Source organism: Carassius gibelio, chromosome B4 (assembly GCF_023724105.1).
Source record: "Carassius gibelio isolate Cgi1373 ecotype wild population from Czech Republic chromosome B4, carGib1.2-hapl.c, whole genome shotgun sequence".
NCBI classification, from domain to species: Eukaryota; Metazoa; Chordata; class Actinopteri; order Cypriniformes; family Cyprinidae; genus Carassius; species Carassius gibelio.
In genome coordinates this window covers 14,112,445-14,127,568 of record NC_068399.1, presented here as the reverse complement: position 1 = coordinate 14,127,568, position 15,124 = coordinate 14,112,445, and the positions used below count along the sequence as shown (strand labels likewise).

At 35.6% G+C, this 15,124-nt stretch overlaps 1 protein-coding gene and 1 long non-coding RNA gene across 6 annotated transcripts in view; both read right to left on the bottom strand.

The window, feature by feature from the left end:
* Nucleotides 1–15,124, bottom strand: part of LOC127956550 (liprin-alpha-2) — a 160,400-nt gene that overhangs the window by 116,841 nt on the left and 28,435 nt on the right. The window lies entirely within an intron of this gene.
* LOC127956551 (uncharacterized) lies at nt 5,735–13,171 on the bottom strand. Its single transcript, XR_008153593.1, has 2 exons — nt 12,606–13,171; nt 5,735–12,510 (listed from the first exon to the last, which is right to left on the bottom strand). It is a non-coding gene; the product is annotated as an uncharacterized LOC127956551 (long non-coding RNA).

Sequence of the window (15,124 nt, the reverse complement as noted above, 5' to 3'; positions counted from 1 at the left end):
TCATTACAGAGCATTTAGCTAAAGGCTTGTAGAAGATGTATATAAGGTTCTGAGACAAAAGTGCAAATAAATATTAAGCACATGCATGGAATCTGTTATGTGCATGAATGATGTTGGCCTGTAACAGGCTAGAGGCACTGCACAAATATTTCAAAAGTCATGGCACCCTCTGGTGGCCACTTGTGGCAAAGAGGATACATGCTTTGAAAAGTGATACAAATAGGGGATTTAATATTTGTTAATATGAAAAAAAAAACACATCTATATAGGTGTTTTATCAGTAATTTGAATTACTTATTGTTTTGTTCTTTAGGGTTACCTGACTTCATTTCATCTGCAGAGAAGAACATAATAATGCATTTTAAAGTTTAGATGTTTCAACTGTTTCAGTTTATACCCCACTAATTTCAATTGTATTGACCAAAAACAATTTAAATTAAAAAAAAATCTTAAAATTGTATTTATCTAAAAACATATTTTGAACATTTGTGTTCAATTTAATTATTTAATTTTAATTCAACGAATCAAACAATTAATATTTAATTGTCCTTTCATCAAATATTCCAAAATTACAGATCTATTCTATGTAACTATGATGAAAAATATTTGCAATATTATAAAAAATAAAAATAAAAAAATAAAATAAAAAACTAACTTGCATCCCTCTTTACGGGCTCAAGAGGGCAGAGCAACACCACCAAAGAGAGTCCCTGTCCAGAATACAGCTGGTCATGTTTAATTGAAAGCCTTCAATGATTTGTGCAATGTAACAGGTTTTTATTTATATTGTTTTCTGTATCTCTCTCGTGAATTTCATTTGTGTTTACTGATAGTTTTTGATTAGCCTTGTTACAGTAGTCTGTACCTCTTTGAAACAAAGCTATATGCACTCTTCACATCTAAATGAACTTGCTTGCTAATATTGCTTTACAGGAATGGATTTTCTGTACGCTGAAAAAATAAAAAATAAAAATAAAAACCTCCATGAAAACTCCATGAGGTAAACTCATTTAGCGGTTGTACTTTGGATGACCCACTGAAGGAGAGATATAATGGGAGTTCAGGGCTCAGAAGCAAATTAAACTGCTGATGTAAATGTGTGTGTGTGTGTGTGTGTTGCTGGCAGCCTGAAACAGTGTTTCCACTGCACATACTGTACTTCCTTTCGTGGCAGTTTAGCTGACCTGAGCACAGAACACTGTACATGCTTGCATGTGTGCACACACATTATACTGAGCAAAGACAGAAATAAAGAAGGATCATTTGGAAAACCTTACTTAAGCTTTTCATTTCCTGTCAGCAATATGTTACACCTGAAGAGGACGACAAGGGCTAATGTTCTGTGTGTGGTCCCTGTAAATCTTTATCACTAAAAGACAATCATCTCATCTCTGCTATATGACATCCAGATTCAGAATACTAGTGTCCATGCACTTAACACGAAAGCATACTAGACAACATCGTAGTATCACTTGAGATTGAATTATATTATACACAATATTATTCTTTACTCGGTGTACCTGATTACAGTATTTTTTTTTCCTGTGCGAACTGTTCCAGCGGCTAAAAGTTTTAAAAGATTTATTAAACATTTTTGTTGTTTAGCAGATATAAGAATTTTACTGGATCTTCTTTAAAACTTCACAAGGCCCTCAGGAAGTTCCCGGCACTGAATTTCCTAATGCACTCATTGCATGAACAAGCATATCTTTGACTTCCCACAATGCCTCTGAAGTCTGACAGTCCCATGACTTCATGATAAGATCTTTTTTTTTTTTTTTTTTACCATTTCCTTTCCCTCCAATCAGACCATCAAGAGTAGCGGCAAATACTTCTATGTATTTCGCTCTTATGGTAAGTTTGTTTCTTTAGATATATGGTGATTTTTTTTTTCCATTTGGCCACTGACTGATTGGGTGGAGAAGTCAAACGAAATAACTACAGAATCAGTGAGCATGAAAAAAATTTGGACTGAATCTCCTCTTAGGCAAATTGACTGCTGGAGTCTCAACTGCTGCAAATCATGCAAGCTTCTACAACAAACACCTCACAGCTTAAAACACTGAGACGGAGCTCGTCTATGTGCACTTTTCTTGTAAGCTGCTGGTAAGAAAGTGTTTGCCAAGAGCACAAATCTATCACTGTCTGAGGTAAATGTGGAAAAAGATCGAGCAAGAGAGGAAGTATGTTATACATTTGGCCACAAGAGGGAGCTACACACGACTGTCAGTGGGTCTGGCCTATGAAGAATCCCCAGCAATGTAAAAACACATACTCACAGACATATAGACTTTTACACATCTTAAATTAAAAAAAAAAATCTAACTATGTAAAGTCATCAAGCTATGAAATAACACAAATTGAATTATGGGAATTAAAAGCCACCAAACTTATTTTATGGCGTCCGGTTCTCCACACCCTAGACATTCTTTTCATCAACTTGATGTGCCTCCTCAGATGCTTTTAAAACACTGTTGAGGGAGTTTCCGAGCAGGCTGGACAATTGTTGGCTGTTTTTCCTACATAATTAAATTTAAGCATTTATGTTTATCACATGTTCTAAAAAGATGACAAACAGGGAGATCAAGAAACAAAGTGTTGTAATCAGAAATATACAAATAATGTTTAAAAGAACAAAAGAATGAAAGCATGAAGGAATGCAGCAAACATACACTCCTTAAAGAAGGGGCCAAACAAAAATGTGTGAAAGGGCAAACACACAAATGAAAGAATAATCATAAGAACCAAAAATGTGTGTAAAGAACAGTTTAATGGACAAACAAAAAGGGGAACATAAGAACCAAAAAGCGTGATAAACGAATGAATGAACATAACCAAAACTGCAGTAAAATAATAAATGAATATTTTACAAACATGAGAACCAGCAATGTTAAAAAAAACAGACAAAGCTTCAACAAAAGAAAACATTTAAGAACCAGAAATTTGTGACAAGAACAAAGCACAAACAAATGACAAAAAATCTGTACAAAGAGCAAAATATGTCTTGAACAAAATAACAAATGTAAGACTCTGAATTGGTAAGAGTACAAACAAAACCTCAAACAAGAGATGAACAATATTAGAACCAGATAAATGTGACCAGGAAAAAGCACACAAAAAAGAAACTGACGCATAAATAAAAGAACAAACATGATAACCAAAATGTTTAAAAATAACAAATTAACGCACAAATCAAAATAATAAAATAAAAATAAATGTGCAACAAGAACAAAGCACAAATTTACAAATATAAGAAACCACAACTGTTTACAGAAGAGATGAAAGCTTAAACAAAAAACAAACACAAAAATAAGAAATGTGTGACAAGAACAAAGCACAAATTCACAAACAAAAGAACCATGAACAACAAATGTTCAAATAAACAAATAAACATAAACAGAATGTGTAACAAGAACAAAGCACAAAGAAAATAACAAACATAAGAAATAACAACCGTGTAAGAACCAAAACTTTGAAAAGAACACATTTATGTTAGGTCAGGAAAAAAAAATACATAAGAGGCCAGAACAAACAACACACAAACAAAATAAACAAACATGTGAGAATGTACACAATGCAAGACAGCAAACACACAAAAACAAACAATGTACGCTTCACTTGCCACCGCATTTGTAAGTCGCTTTGGATAAAATCATCAGCTAAATGAAGAAATGTAAATGTAGAGAGAAGGGATGAAAGAAAGAAGACAAGGACTACAGTAGATGACTACAGAATCTTCTACAGAAGCGGGGACAAGCTGAGCTTATGTAATTTGCAGGTCAGCCTTGTGCAGTACTGTTCCACTGATTAGACGCTCCTGTGTGTGTGTGTGTGTGTGTGTGTGTGTGTGTGTGTGTGTGTGTGTGGTCTTGTGTTAGATTCAGGCTTCTGGGGCAGACTCGAGGTTCAGGACCTCTGCTGAGCGCTTCCAAACATCCATCCTCCCACTGTCGTGCTCTGATAAGAAATAAAGCCGAATCCGCAGAGAGAGCCGACAATTTAACTCTGCTAATCAGTTAATGCACACAGGAAGAACAGGTACAGATGCAGAACTACTTTAAGAATGTGTGTGTGTGTGTGTGTGTGTGTGTGTGTGTGTGTGTGTGTGTGTGTGTGTGTGTGTGTGTGCATTTGTGCATGCATGTCGAGGGACTCTGACTCATAGGCCGACGCAACGTCATCTCCAACACTCACAATTCAATATGGTTTCTCAGAATTAGATCTGTCATTCAGCTTGTTAGCAGCGGTGATGTAAGGCTGTGCCACGGGTAATATGAGCACAAAAAAACAGGACCACCGCTGAAGATGATCTCGTCTTTTGAGCTTGTCAAATTTTTATGTTACAGTCTGTTTTCTACAATTTTTAATGTACTGTAAGTAGAAGCACAAGCAATCTGCCAGAAATCAGAGATAAATGTAAGTGTGAATGCGTGTTTGTTCAGCAGGTTTACTCCGGCGCTCCAGTGGCAGCACTGAAGGTCAAGGACACCCTCTCACTGTCTGATGTGCGCCCTCAATTACCCACAAGCCATCTGTGCACTCTCTCCCCCTCTTTCTCTCTCTCACCTTCAAAGTGAATGTTGGTGAAGATCTAGTGTCATTTGACGTTAAAGCCATTGGTTTGATGGCAAGAAGGAAAATACCTATTTCAGGCATGTACTGATACCAGTGTAGTCTTATTCCTTTAAATGGGCTTTAAATTAATCAAACAAAGACAGCACAACCACTAGAGTACAGTTTCCAGTAGAATGACTTTGAGTTGGTTGTTTTTAATTGATCGAAAACGTACGACATGAGTCATTAATGACAGAATTTTCATTTTTGGGTGTACTATCCCTTTAAACGACATATTCAGTCTTGGTTTGAACTATGGTTACGTCTCGGCAGATACCCAGCTGATCCAATCAGCAGTCATATGAATATCACAAGAGCAAATAATTCTACAATCATCCGTTACACACTCCCTTCTGTTTTGCTTGCTTTCATTACATATGCCAAGAACTTCCTCTTATCTCTCATTCCTTTCCTCTCGCTGTCTTCCTGCTGCTTTCATCTGAGGTAACGAGATGGTTCAAGTCACACACAAGCTGCTGTAAAGATGAGAAAGCTTAAATCTTAAATGGGCCATATTCTTTTAAAGCATTTTATTTCCCCCTTGAGGTCCACTTATATTATTAGACAAGGTTTCCTGCACTGAAAAAAGTTTTTTAAAGATCTTTTCTACCTTCTCGCTGACCCTTGTCAAATCCAATGTGCTCGAATTCTGTGCATTCTCGACAAATTTCACGGGCAAAAAAAGGTCTATTGTCATAGTGTAGCGACGTATGAAGCACAGCTCACAGAAGTCACTTTCAAATCAAGGTCAAAGTGGCGAGGCAGTATCTGGTCTGAGCAATCGGTCGCTTGAAAATTGTGTGCCTGCACTTGTGGATAAAACAGGCCTTTCTGCATCTGTACTGTAAATTAGTAACAATCCACCAAGTTGAAGGACACTGTACAGCTGTTGATATGTAAATCTAAGCAGTCATATATTAAAATGTTGGGTGTGAGTTAGTATGACTACACCATAACTCAAAACAGAAAGAAAAATTCAATCATATAATCCTTTCCAATCATATAGTCACTTTATCTTACAAATCTACTGTAATCTACTGTAATATATATATATTGTAGGGGAATTTACAGTTAAAACCCAAGGACCAGATATATTGCAATGAAGACCAGGACTCAGAGATGAGTTCAATTAATAATAATAATTTTACTTGAAGAAAATAGTTTGCAATTTCATCAGCAGAAGTCAGCTTCAACACTCTCGAAGGAGTTCGCAGGCCGCCCCCAGTACAATACAAAATCAAGCACAGTTATACCCTGACAGAGGATACTAATTGCGTCAATACATGAGTCAACAAAATTCTGATTGGTTCCAAAACCTAGATAAAACTCTCCAAAGACGTATATCTGATATGCTGGACACTGGCAGTTGATCATTTGTCCTGGGACTGTCTGAGCTTCTCCCTGTACAGACAGATACTAACACACATACACAGAGAACTTATCTAAAATTCAAGGCTTTCTAGCACTGGCGAGTGTCTTATCATTACGGTTGGATACACACACATAATATGTGGACATTAATCTTGAGGAAAAGAAATACAGCACACATAAGGTTACACATTTCACTCTTGCTATAACTTGATTAATAGTCAAACAAGAAATCATGTAATAATATAATATAATATCAGTATGAAGCAGACATGGGGACTTGGTCCCATCTCTGGTATGAAGGATATGGCAACTCGGCATCCACTCCTTCAGTCCCCCGTTTTAGATCAATGTGGGGTCTAATACCCCACATCTGGTCTAATAAATGAGGTCAGGTGTCGTTGTGATGCATGCTAAGAATGCAGACTGTTGGTCAACTTAAACATGTGCATACTTAAAATCTCTGGTACTGGCTGACATTTCTAGTAATAAACACATTATTTTGTACAAAATACTTCCCATATACATTCTTATTTCCCATATACATTAATCTACTTACTTAATCCCACAATATCGGCACTTGCACTAGTCTTTCTTCACATAATGTCTTTTCCAGTGAATCATTCTGTGTGTCCCTCTACCTGGAAAAGTGTCCTCACTTTCATCAACATATCTTTGTAAATACCTCTCTTCCTACTACAGCTACTTCACACTTACCCTCTAAAACCAAACATTTATCCAACAGCCTTAAGACTAAATTTGCATATTCATTAACCAGATTTAACAAATCATTAAAGAAAAACGCATACACTATAACCAATTCAAAAAAAAAATTTTAACCCTTAAGAAGGATATTTGTCTTATTTGTTTTCTTTTAACATGTCTTATACAACTATGATGAATTTTAGTTAATTTGGTCATATAGTAAAATAAACTCATTACAATAAACGTATATATATTATTCTCTGGAAGCCGGGCTAAATGAATAACCACTGTTATTGCATTCCTGACATATGTCAGACCCTCAGTCACCTCACAGATACCAAATACAGACATTGCTTATAACCTAAATCCCAGTAAAGATACCCTTATTTTATGAAAATCTATCATTTTCCCGATCAATGGTACAATTATAGAGATTGAATATCCATTTTACCCTTTCATTCCAAACTTGGTGTTAAAAACACAAAAATAAACAAACCAAAAATAAGTAAGATCAATATTGAGCCATCTTTAAAAATAAAAATAATCATAATCATTATTTCCTCGAAAACCTAGAGCAGTTCCTAGTTTATTACTTAATAGCCCTTTTATTAAGCTTTACTTTCACCACAAATCCATTTGCAGTCATCATAGTTCACATGCTGTTTAAACATACATGAACCATTAACCTTGTCATTGTTAACACATTTGGTTAAAATTACATTTTAAGTATCGAAGTGTCTAACTTTTAAGATACAACTAACCTATCCACTTATTGTCATGCATGTATTTATTTTATACCATGACATTACTGTTAACCATACTCATTGCCTTATTATTACCTTTTTTTTTAAATGCAAATCTTGTCAATTATCATACCATATTACTCAGACTATATTAGCGACACATTCAGAAGCAAATCCTCAATACTTAGTATAAAGTCAATTTAGTTCTCACTGTTTTGTCAGTGATAAATGCTTACAGGCCAGCTACTTGATCAATGTCTTAAAAACCCTCGTTCATGTTTGTCATTTGGCAGTGATATTAATTTACTCAAAATTATTATAAACTGAAAAAGAGCAGACAGATTTCCCAATATTATTACTAAATGAACAATACTATTACTTAGTTCTAAACAGCCAAATATTTATTAAAGAGACATCCTCAGTTTCTGTAAATCTGTATTGAAACAGTATACATTATCAAAAAGACCTGTCAGTGTTCACAATATTAATTTGACTTGACAAGTGTTCATAAGCAGCTCCATAGAGCCTATTACAATTGTGTTGTTTAAACAAAATTTATTATTATAATTTTTTTTTTTTTTTGCTGTGCTATTTCAATTAATTCAAACCTCTTGTTATGGATTTGCTCCATTAAGGGGCTATCCACACGTTTTTGTTCAACTTATCTCTGTTCTACATAAACCACTACATAAAGCTTTTGCACTATATTACACAAGCAGGATTCACTCCTTTGTTTTCCCACCAGGCTTCTTTATGTGAGGGTGCTCTCTGGATAATTTGGTTAGTGACTTGGCCAATCTGTCACTGTTTTTCTGCCGTCAAGTCTAAAATATTTACCTTCACCATTCAAACAACAAAGTGTTAACTTGTTAAAATTTAGACCCTCATTTAAATTTAGGCATGGATTTTAAACCCATTTTGGACGGCAAACTTAAATTTCACAAATCCAATCATATAAACACTCTTTAACATATTAATCCAGAGAGTGATTTAAATCAGTATTATAAAAGACCAAATAAGTCATTATTACCAGTAGCAGACAGAGCTGGATAACCAATCCTCTTAAAGCTTGTCCCATGTTCGGCATTGTCTTTTCATTAGTTTCACTCAGAATTATCGACTTCTGTAAAGTAATTTCACTCAACACATCTGTAATGATAAAACACTCTTTCCAGAGGTTAGTAACTCAATTGAAACAAAACAGGAACAGAATTGTCCCCCAAAAATTTATAGTAGCCATCCTTGTGCATGCACATACTTAACACATTAATATTTTAACAGCTCATATTTAAGGTTTGCTTTTGCAATTAAATCAGAAGGATTTAAACTTAAACATTGTCTGTGCATTTTACCTAGTTTGAACCTAGTCTCTTATCTAATCTCAAAGTTTGCCTGTTCATTAATGATTTTTATTTAGAGTAAAATCAGCTTGGTTGTTTTGGTCTTCAAATCATTGCTCTGTCTTGGTTACTCTGACTTAGCAGGCCAATAATAGAAGAAGAGCACTATCCCTGCCTCCACTCAAGCACTCTCTCTCTCTCTCTCTCTTACTGTGCAAAATATTATTTATTTATTTATTTTGACAATTTTTGCCAAACTTTAACTTAGACTATAATATAAAATTCATTACAACATATAACCCTAAATTATTCAAATAAGTTAAAAATGTCAAAGTTTCTAGATCTAAAATCTCAGTTTAAACTGTTTAAAATACATAATGCTAGGAACATTTCTTTAAAATTATTTTTACCTTACATGCTTAATTCCCTTAACCTTTGTTATCTAAACCATCTCTTGATTAAGCAGAAGCAGTCTTCATTTTTAGCCACCACCATATCTTGTAATCATCTTATGCCATGCCTAATGACCTGCATGAGTAAAGACTATGATATAGACATATTAGTTCAATATCATTTTAGCCTCATAAGAAATTTTTGTCTCAAAATAATGGCTGTCATCACATGGTCTCAGATGGTTCTTGAAAGCCCATTGCCATTCACTTTTTATAAATAAGCTCCTTGTCCTCAGGGTGTGATCCACTGGCATAGTTGCATCAAGTTGTGGACGCTTGTCACAACAATCAGTCAAGGAATGCGGTTGCTGGTGATCAGGTCTGGAGGAGCTCACATTTTTAGGCAGATTGCTGTACTTCATACAGTTCCCCTCTTAATGATGCTCTAGGCCTATCAAGCATCCGCTCAACTCCACTACCATCTCACATATAACACCTCCCTTCTGGGCAGGTGCCCAGTGGCGGTGACCCCCTGCCTTAGGTTGTCCCCTATTGGCCAGAAGAGGATCTTACCCGTCATTGAGAAATCACCTCATGCACACTGGTAACCACTCTTTCCCGTTGCAACATCCTCGACAGTCTTCTTCCAGAATCCAGTATTTCCTGCAGCTTAGGAAAGGTGCACTCAAGAACCATGAGAGCCATTGACAGCACCTACTAGTGTTAAAACATTGAAAAAGGTTAATCAAACTAATATTTAATTGCTAAACTCAATTGGATACCTCCAAACTATCATGCTGAGATTACTCAGTGAATTTATTTTTCACACCCGTCCATTCATTGTAATTTTCTGTTGCTTCTGTAGCTGCAGCCATCAGGCCCTGTATGATGGTGGAGACTAAAAATAAGACAGATAAGTTACTGGTCATAGAACAAATAGCAATACAACTGTTTAACTATTCAAAGTTATTACATCTATAGCTCAGGGTCTGTATTATGATTTTAAAGACCTCATGTCTCTTCAACAATTGCTCCTAAATTGTTATTCATTATTTTTATAATCTCTTATTTCTTACATGCATTGGGCAGTTGAACATTTAACTACCAATTGCCCTCTTAATGCATTAAATCTGAACTCTTTTTATCATGTCCTTTAGCATCTCTGCCTATGATTTGACTGAAACACTGTGCTGTACTATAAATATCTTATCACTTAAACACAAGCTCAGATAATGGCATTTTAGCTTACTTTGAATGAGAGAGAGAGAACTCTGAGGGATTCAGGACTCGTAACAATGCATTTTCATTCATTTTTAACATAATTTCATCGTACTATCATTTTACTCTAGCCCAGTTTAAAACTTGTCAGAAATTATATGCATTTTAAAAATAAACATCTTTATATTTGTATTTTTACTTTATTTTCGCAACTCAAATGTTTCTCAAAGTTCTTTGCAGTCATTGTCATTACTTTTACATCAACTTGTATTTATCCATTCACTTAATTCTGGCCATGGCTTCTGAATTTCAACATTGGTTTTAAATCTGTCAGAGGTTATCTGACCCAGGTATGTTACTTTGGGTCTTGCTAGCATGCTGTCTTCAAAGTTACTTTGAAACCCCCGTTTATGTTACTTGTTTACAACTTTATCATCTCATAAACAAAAAATAATTTTCTTTTCTCTTCTTTTTTTCTTTTTTTATGATGCTGCGTGACTACAATTTTGCAATCCAACAATAAAATTACTCTTTTGGCCAAACATTAGTAAATATAGGAATTACATTTTTTTTTTTTTTTACTCAGAACATGTCTCTGGTACTTTCAAAGCTTAAGCCAGAGTCATGGTGGGGGCCAGCATGAGATAAAACAACGGCTTCATTGTAGTCAAAGTAATTTTATCTTTTTTAACAAAACATAAGCTTCTAAGTTTTTCCAAAATGCCACTGCCAATTTGTGTGCCTACAGTTTTTTTTTCACTAACCCAGAATTCTGTTCAGTATTCCTTGTCAGGACTTTCAACAATTATATAGGAACTGGAACAGGTCTTATGATATTATTCTTTGTCATTTAAACCTTCTATGCACAGAGAATCAGATTAAATCATCACTCAGTTACTTCTGGGATTATTTTTAACAAATAGGCACATACATTTATAAATGTTTGTTTCTCAGGTTCTTTCTAAGTTTAAAGCCAATCAAGTTTTTGTTTTAACATTACAATCAGAATTAAAGCTCAGACTGATCATTCTTTAAATGAATTCAGAGAATATATATATATTTTTTAAAGTCAGAGCTTCAGAGCCAAACTGTTTACAGCATTTGCTCTCTTCTGTTTCATTATTTCTATCAGGGCTTACCAGGTTACCTAATTTGTCAGTCATATTTCTATCATAAACCAAAAACATATTGAGGCGGCGATCTTACCAACAGCACTTGACTTCTGCGTGATGAAATTGCAAAGTATATTCCAGAATTTCCATATACTGGTCCAATCCAATCAGGGTCATGAAAACTACATTTTAGCTCTTTTGGGGTTGTTCCTGAGGCATCCCAGATCAATCAATACTTTCCCTTTGCATATATCCCTATATTTTTATAGGTGCACATATGAATTAACACTATTTATTTTTAAACACTAATTTTGGATACTCTTTTCCCTAACCACTGACCTGGCCTATTTCTAAGCTCGGGGCGCCCCTGTCTGTAATGGTGGGTGATCGAGAGTTGGAAGAGCGAGATACGACTAGAACCCCCGTCTAGCGTCTTACATTCTTCTCGGGATTTCCCATACCCCTACTTTGGCTTCCCTGGCCGTAAATGCACTGCCCTTTATGGCCTCTCGTGCTTTTCGGCTTTCTGTGCTTGACCCAGCACTGCCTATTTACGGCTCTATGTGTCCCTTGTCCCTCGGTGCTTGACCCAGCACTGCCCTTTACGGGTTCACATGCCTGTTAAGAATGCGTTTTTGTCCCCCCCTGGACTGTGCACACCTAGAAAATTTTTACGTCTCTCTCTAAGACCTATAGGTGTGCACCTGTTCCCTCTGTAACTGTACACATCTCTAAATATCTTATATCAAGACCTACCGATGTGTACTTGTACCCCTTATACTCACAAGGTTACTTATTTACAGGTATATTGTGACACCAATTTACCTTACTCCACCCTGGAGCTGGTGTCTACCCCCTCACGTCTGAGTGAGTCTATCGTTCCTCCTTCTCTCGACCCCCTCCACTTACAGACAGTCCCTAACCAATAATATTAAATCTAAAATCTTTCCTACCTTGGTTTGATGATTGATCAGGGATGTCAACAAAGAACTATTGCCCGCCGATCCTCCACCATTAACTGTAGGGGAATTTACAGTTAAAACCCAAGGACCAGATATATTGCAATGAAGACCAGGACTCAGAGATGAGTTCAATTAATAATAATAATTTTACTTGAAGAAAATAGTTTGCAATTTCATCAGCAGAAGTCAGCTTCAACACTCTCGAAGGAGTTCGCAGGCCGCCCCCAGTACAATACAAAATCAAGCACAGTTATACCCTGACAGAGGATACTAATTGCGTCAATACATGAGTCAACAAAATTCTGATTGGTTCCAAAACCTAGATAAAACTCTCCAAAGACGTATATCTGATATGCTGGACACTGGCAGTTGATCATTTGTCCTGGGACTGTCTGAGCTTCTCCCTGTACAGACAGATACTAACACACATACACAGAGAACTTATCTAAAATTCAAGGCTTTCTAGCACTGGCGAGTGTCTTATCATTACGGTTGGATACACACACATAATATGTGGACATTAATCTTGAGGAAAAGAAATACAGCACACATAAGGTTACACATTTCACTCTTGCTATAACTTGATTAATAGTCAAACAAGAAATCATGTAATAATATAATATAATATCAGTATGAAGCAGACATGGGGACTTGGTCCCATCTCTGGTATGAAGGATATGGCAACTCGGCATCCACTCCTTCAATATATATATATATATATATATATATATATATATATATATATATATATATATATATATATATATATATATATATATATATATATACACACACACGCACACACACACACTATCATTAAATACACGCATTAACTCCTGAGTCATGTATATATTCGATTTGCGCAGTTAGATCGCACGGGTTGCTGCTCTGAAAAGATGTTTTACCAACGTGGCCTGAATATTATCCAACAATAATGAGCTCCATTTAAAGCGCATTAGCATCTGCTCTGTCAGAGCGCTACGCTGTGATCAAACCAAAACACCAGTGCTGATTATTTCATAACGGAGGAGGAGGAAACTCCCTTTTGAGTCATTCCAGCAAAAGTCACGTCAGAATAAGCAGGCAGCTCCGTGCTGACAAACGGGGCTTTGAAAGTTGCTTCAAGACCCCATGAAATCAAAATAGTTTGGCTTTTAGTCCATGAGTGTTAGCTTTGAGGCCGAAGTATATGCTACTGCACTCCTAAAAAGAACAAATACACATTTACAGTCTCTCTTTCTCAGGGAAAATGAGCTAAAATATGAATGACTCATCTGGTATAGCGGTTTACAAACTTTTATCCAATCAAACACTCTCCAGAACAAGAATGTTCCTCCCTCTTATATCAAGTAGCAACTAGACTTTTGTGGAAAATAAGAGTGATTCTGGCCAAAACTTGCTGCTTGCCAATATTAGCATGTTCATTTTTCAGTGAGCCATTCCTTTAAGTCTGCGTCCCACCCAAACTTCTGGTTTCTGTAAGAAAACTGTGTCTGCCAAACCATTTCATGGACACTCTTGTGCTCACTGACGGAGACTGAGTGGGTCCGTGGACAGCCGTGGACAGCCGTGGACAGCCGTGGACATACTTTTGGTCTCTTGTGCTTGATGACTCTCTCTATGCTTCCGTAACTCTTTCTCTCTCTTCCTAGGCTCACTTTTTCTCAGTCCTTCCTTCTCTCTCTCGCTCTCTCTCTCTGCCGTGACCTAGTTAGCAGGAGCTGCAGTTGTCAGTCATACAGCTGTGTCATTCCTCTTTAAATGCTTTAGGCTCTCTGTTCTGACCATCACACACACACACACAAACCACTGCCCATCTTCTAGAACATTTATTGACAATGACACTGTAATTTGCATTATTTTCTTGAAAACATATTCTTGTCAAACAGTAATATTGTGATATATTGTGCCATTTAAAATAACTTTTATAATAAATATATATATATATATATATATATATATATATATATATATATATATATATATATATATATATATATATATATATATATATATAACTATATATATATATATATATATATATAGTTATATATATATTTATATATATATATATATATATATATATATATAAATAACATTTATTTGAAATATAAATCTTTGTAATTAAATAGATCTATAATGTCACTTTTGATCAATTTAATGCATCCTTGCAGAATTAAAGTATTGATTTCTTATAAAATAAAAATAAAAACCTTTTAAAAATCAGTGGCTGACCCCAAATTTTTAAACAATAGTGTAAATAGAATTTGTAAATGTAAAAAGACTATTTAGAACCCATTCACTCAGAACAGGGAGAAGAAAAAAAACAGCATTCACTTCATTGGGCCCTCCCTATAATCTGTAAGATCTTCAGATGCTTTTTGACTTGCACGAAGCAGAAGGTGGGTCACATCCATGCAGACATTACTAATCCATCCCAACTCCCCAAACACACACACAATGCAAAACACACACACACACACACACATATATATATATATACACACAAGGAATGGGCACACATTAAAATGTTCAAATAAGAACATAAGAGACAAACAATGATTAACCTCCAGAATTAGAAACGGCACTGAGCTCATCGTTGTGGGTGTGACCCTTGAGATATCCCTGCTGCCGTCATTACAACCCACCCTTGCTAAATGACCACAAAGC